Source organism: Rattus rattus, chromosome 2 (assembly GCF_011064425.1).
Source record: "Rattus rattus isolate New Zealand chromosome 2, Rrattus_CSIRO_v1, whole genome shotgun sequence".
NCBI lineage: Eukaryota > Metazoa > Chordata > Mammalia > Rodentia > Muridae > Rattus > Rattus rattus.
This window is the reverse complement of record NC_046155.1, coordinates 204,073,843-204,087,594: the sequence shown is the minus strand read 5'-3', so window position 1 is coordinate 204,087,594 and position 13,752 is coordinate 204,073,843.

The following is a 13,752-nucleotide window of genomic DNA, read 5'->3' as shown; positions in this document are numbered from 1 at the left end:
TTCCAGAAACACAAAGCCTGGATTATTTGTATTCACTACATCTATTCTGTCTTTTCATGAGCTAAGACTATAAACCCCACAGTGAAACATTCATAAACACAAACTAGATGTGATTAGACCACACTGTTTAGCTAATCTCAGTTTACAAAAAAACCCCTTCTCTCTGGCTGAAAGGCTGCCACAGAAATTCAGCAGAGGCATCTTATGAGGGAGACATGAGAACCCTGTGCACTAAGGCTAGAGAGAGTCAAAATAGCTTCTTGCTTCCCTAGAGAACTTCCCCGAAACCCTAGGGATAATTTCCAGAGCACAGCATTGCTGGTTAATTATAAATTATCATCACAAGGAAGAAAAGAACATGACTATATTTTTGTTCAAAGTTTAAATGATATAATTTCCAAGAAATGTGATAAGCATAGTTAAAACTAGCTATTCAGTTCACCTTAAAAAAAAATTAAAACCTACTATTGTGTGTGAGTGCAGGTGCTGGAAAGGCAGAGCAGACATGGAGAGGGTAACCTTGTGTAGTTTGCTTTCCATTTCCTTCTTCAGGAATTCAGGTCATCAGGTCTGTGTGGCAAATATTTCCCCTATTTGGCCATCTCACCACTCCCCAAATTTCTTCCAACTCCCATGTTTAGAACCTTTGCATTTGGGGATCCCATGCAAACAGTACTGGCATGAATATAATCAGAGATTTCAGTTCTGGGAGGAGGAGCCAATAACAGTTTTCTCTAGCATGGCCACATAATGGAAAGCCCATGAGCAAAATGTCTGAGCAGAGATTTGGTTCTTTAACAGCTGAGGGCACCTAGCCAACAAAGGGCTTGAGGGATGAACACCTGATGTCAGGAACACTGACTTTATCAGACAACCATGTGTGTGTACATAGAGCAACATATATCTGTGAACAAACACTCCATTTTAGCTTTGAATGTAGATTAAATATGCTCTGGAATTTCTTCTCCCCAGCAGTCCTCAGGTTTGGTTCTACTCTTTGAATGTCCAAAAGAGCCTGTTTACTTTGGACAGAGATAGATGCCCATCCCATGCCCATCCCATGATCCATTCCCCAAAGTTGGAATAATTTGAGGATGCTTCAGAGTTCATATATGTCAGACTCAACCAGGGGTCCTGATGTCAGTTTCAAAGTAGTAGTCTTATTAAAAAACAGAACCTAGATGAAGAATGAAAACATATTTCAGTTTAAACAGTCCTGGTTATAGATGTACATTATGGGCAGCAAACCAAAGTCAAACACACGGTGGCAGTGGTCTTGGCAGGTAGACAGGGTATGTGCATGGCAACTAAAGGTAGGAGAAACATATTGGTTACTAGGCTAATTTCTAAAACATTCTTAGTTTACCTAACACTCATACAGAGTCTAGTAATGTTGTTATAAAATAAAATACATCATTTCTTAATCTCTAGGGTTTATACCTTGCTGTGAGTTCACAGGTAGGTAACACAAAGAGATGAAATACTATTCTTTAATGTTTGTACCTCCTTTCTGGTCTTGCACACGTTTATAAAGGCAGACTCATTATTATGTGGCCTGGTTTTTCTGAGTGGGTAGTTTTCTTTATTGAGGCACTGGCTTGCAGATAATGACACGAACATGTATTCTTGAAGCACTTAGGGTGGGGAATGTTTACGCTTAGACTGTGGAGATCTGACTGCTCACATGGTTTTAAATGCTACGAAGTAATGATTCAAAATGAACCGCCTGCCAATGTCATGGTCCATAAGAAATTTTGGCATCCTCAGCAAGTAAGTGTTTATTGATTCAGTCTCCTTGGAAACTTACTTGGTCCATGGACAAGTGCTTCTTTATATCTGGGATGGCTATGGGAAGGTTCATCATAAGTGTTTTGAATACCTGCCATTGATCTTACATAAGGATGGTTTTCCATCTACTAATACAAATTGGTTCATATTCTATTCTAAATAGCTGTTTGGAAAATTTCTTAGATAAACTAGAGGTATGAAAGTTGGATGCTCATTTTCAAAAGAAGACTTTAAATTAGGAGTGAGATATGTTGAGAGGATGGGGGGGGAGTAGAAGATGAAGTAGAGGTGGTGGATATGAGCAAAATATATTGTTTATGAAAGTCTCAGACAATAAATAAAACAATATATTGGAACAGCAAGTTGGCTGTTACAAAGAATGCAATCTTCCTATTCTATGTCCTGCCTTCTGTCTGTTCCATCTTCCCACATACCTCTTGGGGGAACACTGCTTTTCAAGAATGACAGAATTTCCACAGATGTCTGTCTTCTGTGTTAGTCCTGACTCTTTCCTTTACGCATTGGTCTCAGGAAATCACAGAAGTAGCCTGATGTCCTTTGTTTGTGCAAATAACGTTTCACAGAACTATCTGTATTTTCCATTGCTTTCCTTCCTCAGGCATGTGATCTTAATACTTTCTTTACTTCTCCACAATAGTTTATAACTTAAATTTTTTCTTCTTTATTTCCTCTTTCCTCTGTCCTTCTGTATGTTTTCAGCTTGCATTCACTTTCTTTTTGTTTTGGTTTGTCCTTCCCTTCCTTTCTTCCTCCTCCCTCCCCATCACCTCCCTCCTCCCTCCCTCCCCTCGCTCCCTCCTCCCTCCCTCCCTCCCTCCTCCTTTTTCTCCTTCTTCCCTCCTCCTCCTTTCCTCCTTCACCTCCTCCTCCTCTACCTCCTTCCTTCCCTCCTCCTCTCTCTCTCTCTCTCTCTCTCTCTCCTCTCTCTCTCTCTCTTTCCTTTGGTGTTAGAGACTGAACTCAGGGCCCTGCACTTAATAGATTGTGTTCTACCACTGAGCTAAATTCCCAACCACTGTTGTAAGCTCTCCTAACTTTTGTTTGCCTCTCTGTTGTTTCTCTGTCCTTTGCCTCATTTTCTCCTGTATTCAGATTATGAGTTACTGCTTCTTTTGTTATTGCTTTCCCTTACAGTTATAATTGAATTTAGGACACTTTCATATTCTGCACTGAATTGTATAGAATGCACATTGGGTGACTTATTGTGTGCCCTATGGAACCTGGTCCTATGTCACTGAAATTATTATGACTACTCCTAGCTCTCCACCTTTCCATTTTAATCCTTGCAGAAGAATTCTTACTTGTTTATGCTTTTCCTCTGAATTCTCTAGAGTCCATTCCCGAGAAGATTCTTGGAAGTGTTTGCTGAATGTCAGAAAATGTACCATTGCTTAAGCATTTTGCTAGACAGAGAAAGGGATAAAGTTATATTCTTAGCAAAACTTTGATTAATAAATAATCCAAGGCCAAGGTTAAATTGAAGTCCTTTTTAATTTTCTGTTGCCAATATAAACATATTCTCTGCCTGACTTAGGTTAATATACTCCTATTCTAAGTATACTTTACTTGCAAAGAGTATTCAGGCTACCATGGGAAAGAGTCACACTTTCATTTTTATTGAAAAATAGTTTTTAAAGGAGTATACTCAGGTCACAGTGCCTTTCCCTTGTCTCCTCCCAGACCCTCCCTATCTCCTAACTACATGCCCTCTTTATTTTTTCTTAGAAAACAAAAAGTCCAATAAAACAAACAAATCAGAATAAAACAAAGGAAGCAGAGAAAAGAAAGAGAAGAAAACCCAAATCAACAACAACAACAATAACAACAACAACAACAACAACAACAACAAAGAGAAGAAGACTGAGAATCTACCACATTGCTGCCAAAACCCATAAAAACACAATATGGAAGCTATAATTGATAAGCAAAGAACAAGTGAGGTTAGAAATGTCCAAAGAAAGCATTATGAGACAAAACATCTGCAAAAATACCATTGAGTTCATTCTGTCTTGTCTATCTACTACTGGGCATGGAACCTCCCTTAAGTGTGGTTTGTACCATTGAACTGAGAACAGGGTCCCCATTGGAGGAGTTAGAGAAAGGTTTGAAGGAGATGAAGGGACTTGCAACCCTATAAGAACAACAATACCAACCAACCATAGCTCCTAGAGACTAAATCACTACTGAAAGAGTACACATGGACAGACTCATGGCTCCAGCTGCATATGTAGCAGAGGATGGCCTTGTTGGGCATCAATGGGAGGAGAAGCCCTTGGTCCTGCCAAGGCTCCATGCCCCAGTGTACGGGAATGTCAGGGCAGGGAGGCAGAAAGGGGAGTAGTTGGGGAGGGGAAACACCCTCATAGAAGAAGGGGGATGGGGTCTGGGATAGGGGGGCTTATGGATGGGAAACTGGGAAAGGGGATAACATTTGAAATGTAAATAAAAATATCCAATAAAAAATAAATAAGGCTCCAATCTCATAGGTAGCAATGAATAGCCTAGTAAGAGCACTAGTGGAAGGGGAAGCCCTTGGTCTTGCCAAGACTGAACCCCCAGTGAACGTGATTGTTGGGGGAAGGGTGGTAATGGGGGGAGGATGGGGAAAGGAACACCCATATAGAAGGGGAGGGGGAGGGGCTAGGGAGATGTTGGCCAGGAAACTGGAAGGGGAATAACAATCGAAATGTAAATAAGAAATACTCAAGTTAATAAAGATGGAAAAAAATAAATAAAATATACTTTACAGAACTGAAAAAAAAAGTGTGGTTTGTATACTCAGTGAGACTTCATTGGCGATAGTAGTTAATTTAAGATAGCTTCTGGCTTAAGGATGGGGGCTCATGTCCACTTCCCCTGTCAGTTCTGGGACCCGATCTAACTTAGATCTGTATAGGCCCTGTGCATGCTCTCACACCTTTTGTGGTTTCATATGTGCCTCAGTACTGTTGTGTCTGGAAGGTACTGTTTCTTTAGTGTCTTCCATTCCCACTCTTAAAACCTTCAGACCCCACTGCCCGCTCTTCCACATAGTTTTCTGAGCCCCAAGGGGAGAGATTTGATAGAGACATCCCATTTATACCACCAACTTCCAAGGTGTCTCACACTCTGCTGTAGGTTTCTGTATTAGTTCACATCTTCTAATCCTCTGATGCTGGCTGAGGGAGACACTGATCTATGTGTCTAGCAAAATTTCATTAGGATTCATCTTATTTCCATGTTCCTTTGGTAGAACTGTATTATTTGGTTTTCACTTAGGTTCATGACCTATCTGGTCTCAGGTTCTTTGTCATTCAAGCAGTGTCAGGTGGGCTTGAGTTCCCTCTCATGGAGTAGGCCTTAAATCCAAATAGAGAGCAGTTGGTTACTTCCACAACTTTTGTGCCAGTACTGCACTAGCGTATCATACAGACATGTCACTGTTGTAGACTGAAGGGTTGTAATTTGATAAATGTAATACACACCATAAACAAGTAGAAAAACAAACAAACAAAAATAAAACCACATGATCATCTCATTAGACGCAGAAAGGCCGTAGATGAAATCCAATATTTTGACTGCCTATTTTCATTTATTTCTACTTTTCCCTTGGAACTATGAGGGTAAAAGTTTGGCTTCCAGCAAATATACATTTTTTTCCAGAAACCAAGCCAAAAGTAAAAGAAATGGAGGCACTGACTATAGACCATAGTTTGGTTGCTAAATGTTAGCATGTTTCTTGGTTTCCTTTAGTGTGTGTTGATTCCTTTAATTCAGTGTCAACATGTAGGCCACAGATCCCTTTTAAGTTAAAAAAAAACCTTAAAAAAGTAAAAGTATATAATGTTTTTTATTTTTAAAATACACCAAGGAACATACAAAAAGTTGTGGGATTTGGGAAAACCAGCAATAGTGAATGTAATTTGTATTTCAATGAAATTTTTGTGGAGTCGTCATCACCATTGAGTTAAGTGTGTCTACTGTGAATTTAAACTCTTCACTGTCAGATGATAAAGTTGCTCTTTTGTGGAATCTTTTTCCCCTTTGTGGAGGGTGGAAAGTGTGTGTTAGGATTCAGTTAAGAGCTACACAGTAGTTTCATAGGGGATGCTGCCTGCTCTTTAGAAGGAATATGTATTTCTGGGAAATACATTGATGAGTGATCCTACCTGTGACTGAGTCATCTTGGCAGATAGCCCCTGGGTACATGTATATAACCATCTTACTCTCTGTACTGGACACTGTGAATGTACTGGACCTGAAAGTAAGAAGATCCCAAGCTTAGTTTCATGGGTTGCTTCTTTGCTGGAATGGTTTTGACTTTCTTTGTGATCTTTTTTTTCAAAGATAGGCTCCACATTTCAATGTTGCAGTGAGCCTTGAAAATGACCTGTCTTGTGCCTCACAGGATTTACTCTACAGACATCTTTCAAGGCTTGGAAACGTTTGAACTTTCTCTAACATGCAGGATGTTTTATGTTGAATGTAGAAAGTATTTTAAAATGATGAACAGAGAGAGTACAGGATGTTTTATGTTGAATGTAGAAAGCATTTTAAAATGATGAACAGAGAGAGTATATCAGTATCTTGTTGTGACAAAATTATAGACAAAAGCAAATTAAAGAAAGAAAAGTTTATTTGGACTCACAGTTTGAGGGTGCAGTTTACTATGATGGGGAAAGCCTGATGATAAGAGCTTGTGGCAACTGGTCACATCATATTTAGGAAACAGGAAGAAATGGCTGCTGGTTCTCAGTTCATGTTGTCCTTATTATTTAGTACAGACCTCAACCTAGGGAATGGAGTCACCCACATTAATGGTGAGTCTTCCCTTCCATCCTAGACCTCACAATGCAGGATCTGTTTTGTTACCATAGATAATTCCGGTTACCACTGAGTGTAATCCTATACTTGGGCAATAATAGTCGTTTGCATTATAACATAGATAACCTTAGAAACAACTTATACTAGTATATCTGAAAAGTTTTTAAATATATATTTAAGTCAATTCATCAATTCACTCTTGGGATAGAGGTGGAAAGCTCTATGGATAGGTATGTTCATTACAATATTATTAATGATAATACAAATTGGAAATTATTTGAATGTTCATTTATATCCAATCAATTTAATATATCTTACTGAACTTCATAGCATATCCAGAAACTATTAAAATGAACTTGTGGGTATATAAATTTAAATATTAAAATGATATTACAATATATACAACATGATATTAGAAAATCTATGAATACTGACACTTAAAAGCTATTAAGGAAATATAGTTACTTCCAGGTGATGGGAATAATAATTATTTAGAATATCAGTATGTTAAAGATTTACTATAATGAATTTGTAAAGCAGTAATAATAATTAAAATTGAGCAGCTAGCCAAGTAACTAAGAAATGATCCACCATATCAAGATTTTCTCCATTCTCAAGCATGTGTTGCTATAACTTTTAATATTTTTATACACCATAGGTACTGAAAAAAACAGTGACAAGTTAAAGAGAGTTCTCATGTGATATTATTTCTTCCCGCTCTTGCTGTCATGGGCAACCTTGTTTTCTGCTAGCCAGTCAGTGTTCTTTGAGCCAACCCACTGTTCTTTGGCTCTCCTCTGAAGTGTCTGCAGAACCGTGGCAGGTGCCAAGTACCTCAGCACAGCTGTTACTGTGTGTCGGTGTGAAGTATGTGGCAAAGCCTCCATCTGGGAGCTCTAGAGCTTTCCAATTTGCTAAGAGGATTCTGGACCAGATTCTGTGGTTAGGCTGTGGTCCTCTCTTAAAACTAGGGAGGAAAGGGTAAACATGAGAGGAAGTCTATGTCTTTTGATTTCGCCTACCGTCAGGGGTTACTTTGTTCTATAAGACTGTGTACCTCTGCTCCATGCATTATCTCTTGGGTGAGATAAAGCAGGAAGCTTAACATCGCCGTTGTGTCTTTGTGTATGATCTGCTCGATTAGATCTTGATTCTGTAGACCAAGAATAGTGGAATATGACACGCTGGCAGGAGCCCAAACTTGTCCTGTAGTGGACAAATTTCATTTCCTTCAATGTTGATAGAAATTCATTATACAATTCTTTGTGTCCATCAAATTTATGCTAACATTGTGCGGCACTGTGCACTGACAAAGGCACAAAATCATACACTGAGACTTTGCATTATTAATACTCACTGAGCCAGAGTTTAGTCAGCTGAGTTAAGTAGCTGGCAGGACTGGTTACTTAAGCCAACTGGTTTTCTGATAGGAAGGCGGAGTTTGCTAATGTGAGTGAAAAATATTGATATTTTTTAGATTGTTTTTACACTCCCCATTGAACTTATGCAGCCCCTTAAAAAATCAGAAACACCTCCATCCCTGAATGCTGATTCATATATATTGTTTTCAAATGAATGACAGAAAACTTTAATGACTGCAATCAGTGGTGTATTCCAAGTATATTCGGATGTTGGTCTAAGTTTGTACAGATGTATGAGGTTGAAATAGTGTGTTTATATAGAGAGAAAATGCAGTAAAAATACCCAGTCATTTCTTTCTTATTTTCTGCATATGCATGAAGCAAAAAGCATTTTATTAATTTATGTTGCATATATATTTCTTTTTCTCATACCTTAAACTTACTCTTTAAGAAAGTTACATATGCATACAATGTATTTGCTCACATTCACGCTCCTTCCCCACGTCCAACTCCTCCCAGATCTTCCTCTTCATGTCCCCTTCTCAACTTCATTTACAATTAATTTTTTTTTTATTTTAGAAAGAACCCACTGTGTCTTATTAGTGTTCCCCCAAAATGTTGGGGGTGGCGTCATTTACCGGAGCATGGTCAAACTACCAGAGAGGACATTCCAAACGAGAACTGACTCCCCTTCCCCTAGTATCAGTCAACTGTCAACAGCTTCTCAGCTAGAGATGGAACTCATAAGCTCCTAAGCCACCTGTGCTGGAATGTTCACTGGCTTAATTTTGTGCAGGTCTAATGGAAGCAACCATAGTTTCTGTGAGCTCCATGATCCTGTCATGTCCAGAAGACATTGTTTTGCCTTTAAAATTCCCTGATCCCTGGCTCTTACAATACTTCTCCCCTTTCTCTGATGTTTCTTGAGCCTTAAAGGAACAAGTGTTATAAAGTAATAGAAATGACTCCTTATCCCTTTGTCTTATGAAAAGAAGTCATACTTTATAGCTCCAGCTGGCACTGAACATGTGGTCCTTCTGTCTCAGCCTCTCAAATGCTGAGATCACAGGCCTGTGTTACCACTCCCAGTTTAAAACACGTTTAGAAGACCGCATGCTAAATGATTGTTCTGCTGGATCCCCAAACATATTTTTAAAGGTAATAGAGTACTGTGATTTGAGTGTGCTAGTTCTCACCAAAACTTCTGTTAAAGCTTTGCCCCAGGGCCATAATGTTGAGAGCTAAGATGCATAAGGACTGTTGGCTTTGGAAGCTCTGCCTTCAGGAAAGAATTAATGCCTTTGATTGTGGTAAGAGCAAATAAATTCTTACTCTCCAGGTGCTGAATTAATTCTAAACCAAGGTTCTCTTTGGTTTGGTCTTTTGTAAATATCTTCTTGCCTGTCTGTTTTTGTGGTGAGTTGAAGCATCACATAGCTTTCATCAGGGTCTGAGAAGACATTGACCTGGGTGTCATGAACCATGATGGTGAAGTTTACTTCCCTGTAGATTATCCAGTCTCCAAAGTTTTGTCTGTGTGAAAGAGAGGGACAACAAAGACTCCTTTTAAAGAAAAATTACTTTTTATACAATTTTGACTTTTATAACCTTCACTTAAATTGTTTTATTATTTAAGAAACATCTTTATATTTTTCTTAAATGTAAAAAAAGATGTACAGAAACAGTATAGTTCATTTGAATATCCCTTTTCTAAAATTTCTTCTTGGCAAGAGGAGTTTGAGGACATGACTTAGATGATAAAATTGTAGAGAACACCTTAGAGGTAGTGGTAGGACAGACAAAAAGGCAGATGATGGAAATCTCAGACTCATACAACTGACAGACTCAAATATGTATGCATCTGTAAGAGCCTCCACCCAGGACAACCAATACACTCTCAAAGATATCATCAGCAACGATTCTATTGCAAATTGTAGGTGTTTTATCACATATGTAATTTTATTAATACTTGCTACAGTTATTCTTTAAAAACTCTGGTTTTTTTTTTTTTTTAGAACTCTGCCTCTCAAATCTACAAGCTTTGGGATAGAGAAATAGCTCAATATTTAAAAGCACTTACTGGGGTTGGGGATTTAGCTCAGTGGTAGAGCGCTTGCCCAGGAAGCGCCAAGGCCCTGGGTTGGTCCCCAGCTCCAAAAAAAAAGAACCAAAAAAAAAAAAAAGAGCACTTACTGCTTGTCTTAGTTAGGGTTTTACTGCTGTGAACAGACACCATGACCAAGGCAAATCGTATTAAGGATAGCATTTAATTGGGGCTACCTTACAGATTCAGAGGTTTGGTCTATTATCATAAAGGTAGGAACATGGCAGCATCCAGGCAGGTATGGTACAAGTAAAGATGAGAGTTCTACATCTTCATCTGAAGGCTGCTAGCAGAATATTGGCTTCCAGGCAGCTAGAATGAGGGTCTTAAAGCCCATATCCACAGAGACATACCTATTCCAACAAGGCTACAACTACTCCAATAGGGTCATACCTTCTAATAGTGTCACTCCCTGGGCCAAGCATATACAAACCATCACACTGCTCTTGCAGAAAATCAGGGCTCCATTCTCAGCACCCATGTTGGGTGTCTCACAACTGCCTGTAACTTCAGTTCCTGGGGATCTGATGCCCTCTCTGGTCTGTATGTACACACAAGTACAAACCACACAGGTACAGTTACTTCTTAGTATTAAGAAGGGAAAACTTGGCAGATCTGTGTGAGTTCAAGGCCAACCTAGTTTATATAATGAGTTTCAGGCTGGTCAGGGCTACATAGTAAGATCCAGTCTTAAAAAAATAGATCAATCAATAAAACAACAACAAAAACAAAGAAATAAATAAACAAATACAAGCCACACAAGACACATATATACACAATCAAAACTAAACTAAAATCTTATAAATATCTACTAATAACTTAGAAAATGTGATTCACTGGATTATTCATTATCAGCCTGACACAAATCCTATGATTTCTCCCAGATAGCTTGACTAAGAGCCCAATAGTCTGCTTTTAAAATGTTGCTACTTGCATTGTCTTATTCTATATTACTGCACCTCAAATTCAGTATGTGTGGGCTCTCTGCTGTACCCCCAGGGAGCAGTTAACCTGCAGATTCTGGTCTGGCAAGTTGAGTAGGGAACAGAAACTCTCCATTTCTACCAAGTTCCTAGGTGATATCAAAGTGGCCAGCATGTGTGTGCTCTGAGTAGCAATGGTTAGATTGCTCCAATATAGCAAGAAGGAAAGTACAGCTATATGACAAGCATGATGGGAAGCCTGTCTGTTCTTGAACAGCCAATAAGCAAATGTCTCACGTGTGTCTACCAGTATTGGTAGAGATGCTAATTTTAGTCTGCAGGGTATTAAGTGTAGCACCCATATACTTGTTTGACTCTTTATCCTCCTTTGAGTCTGATATCTATGGCAAGGTACTGGCCTTTCTTAAAGCACACAACTGTACATTTGGGTACTTTGTCTACTAGAGAATATCTGACTACTAGCCACTTCCTTATGAAAAATTTACCAATTTAGCCTAACTTTCCTGTCAGCTGAACTTTGATTTGAATAATGCCTGCACTGTTTTCTGGACTCTAAGGAGGTAGAAATCATTTCTTTGAGGAAGATAGACCGTAAATTGAATCAGTATCTTTTGTTCAAGTATCCTTGTGTTGTTCAAGTATCATAGTTGGTCGGAGAAACTTGAGACCTCACGTCATATAATTTACTACTAACTTAAAAAAATTGTTTAATATCTTGTTGGTCCAGTGGGACTCTTCCTTCATCGGCAAGTTTAAACTCTACCTCCCAATTAACCCCATAGGGCTTCCTTTCATGGTTCTGTGCGTTTATGAACTAGTGTTCATAGAACCGAACCAATTGCTTTATTACATTTTCTAATACAAAATGATATTTCTAAGTCAAAGGTGGTATTCTTGTGAATCACTCTATTTACATGTGGAAATGAAAATTCATTGTACCTGGGTTATGGAGCTGACAAGAGATAAAGGAAGAAGAGGTTAAGGATGGTGCTGGAGAGACCAGAACCATTCAGGAACTAGCAGGGACAAACCCTCAAGGAGGCAGGGGGAGGGGGATGAAACATACCCTCAGAGTAGCAGGGGGAGGGGGTGAAACAAATCCTCACAGAAGCAGGGGGAAGGGGATGGCATTGGGGTGTACAGAGGGGAAACTGGGAAAGAGAATAACATTTGAAATGTAAATAAAGAAAATATCTAATAAAAGAAAAGAAAAGAAAAAGAAATGTACTCTAGAGAGCAGGGAAGGGAAGGGGACACTGGCTTACCAGTTTTAGTTGATGAAGGTTTGAGTTGTAATTCTCTTTAGCTCTTTTTTCAATTCCTAATAATACTTGGATTTCATGAGCGTGTGCTGAAAAATCCCTCCTGCCCAAGCCAGTTTCAGTTGGTGTCTGTGTTTTACAGTTAGAAAAGTGTCTATTCAATATCTAGTCCTCATTTGTTGAGACAGTTCATCATGGCTGCTCTCTCTCATGGTCATCATGTTTAAATTCCACTTGCAAAAAGGAACGGAGAACTAAGATCTTTTCCCCCTGCCAGAAAGTGCAGAAATTAACAAGTGATACCACATGGCTGAGTTATAGGGTGGAATAATTCTACTGATTGTCACCAGTGAAACATCTGAAGATAAATTACATTGAATTTATAACTAAAAGAAATAGGAAGGCACATTTCCTGACTCCCAGTAGAAAATGAGATCAGGCCACTTAAGACTGAAACAGAAGAAGGTAGCAGAGTAGAACAATTGTAATCAGAACAAAGGGTTGGTGAACAATGACTAGGCTAAAAAAGAAGGAAGCACACCATTGTATGTAAAGCACAAACTAGGGAAGTTTGTTTGTTTGTTTGTTGTTTTAAGTATTGCTTTTCTCATTTTTATTTTTTATTGGATATTTTAAGTATTTACATTTTAAATGGTATCCCCTTTTCCAGTTTTCCCCTCTCCCCTCCTCTTACTTCTATGAGGATGCTCCCTTTCCCACCCACCCACCCACTCTCAACTCACCACATTGGCATTACCCTACACTGGAGTATTAAGCCTTCACAGGACCAAGGGCCTCGTCTCCCATTGATGCTGGACAATGCTATCCTTTGCTACATATGTGGCTGGAGCCATGGGTCCCTCCATGTGTACTCCTTGGTTGGTGGTTTAGTTCCTGGGAGTTCTGGAGGTTCTGGTTGGTTGATATTGTTCTTCTTATGGGGTTGCAAACCCCTTCAGCTCCTTCAGTCCTTTCTGTAACTCCTCCACTGGTGTCCCCGTGCTTAGTCCGATGGTTAGCTGCAAGCATCCTCATCTGTATTGGTAGAACCTCTCAGGAGACATCCATATCAGGCTCCTGTCAGCAAGTACTTCTTGGCATCAGCAGTAGTGTCTGGGTTTGGTGGCTGCATATGGGATGGATCCCCAGTGGGGTCGTCTCTGGATGGCCTTTCCTTCAGTCTCTGCTCCACTCTTTGTCCCTGTATTTCCTTTAGACAGGAACAATTCTGGGTTAAAATTTTGAGAAGGGTGGTTGACTCCATCCCCAACTGGGGGCCTTTCCTAACCTCTGGATATGGTCTCTACAGGATCTCCTCCTCCTTTGTTGTGCATTTCAGCTAATTTCATCCCTGTTGGGTCCTGGGAGCCTCTTGCTTTCCTGGCATCTGGGACTTGCTGGTGGCTACCCCCACTTCCCCATCCCCCATTGCTACACATCTCTGTTCAAATTCCTGACCCTCTATATAT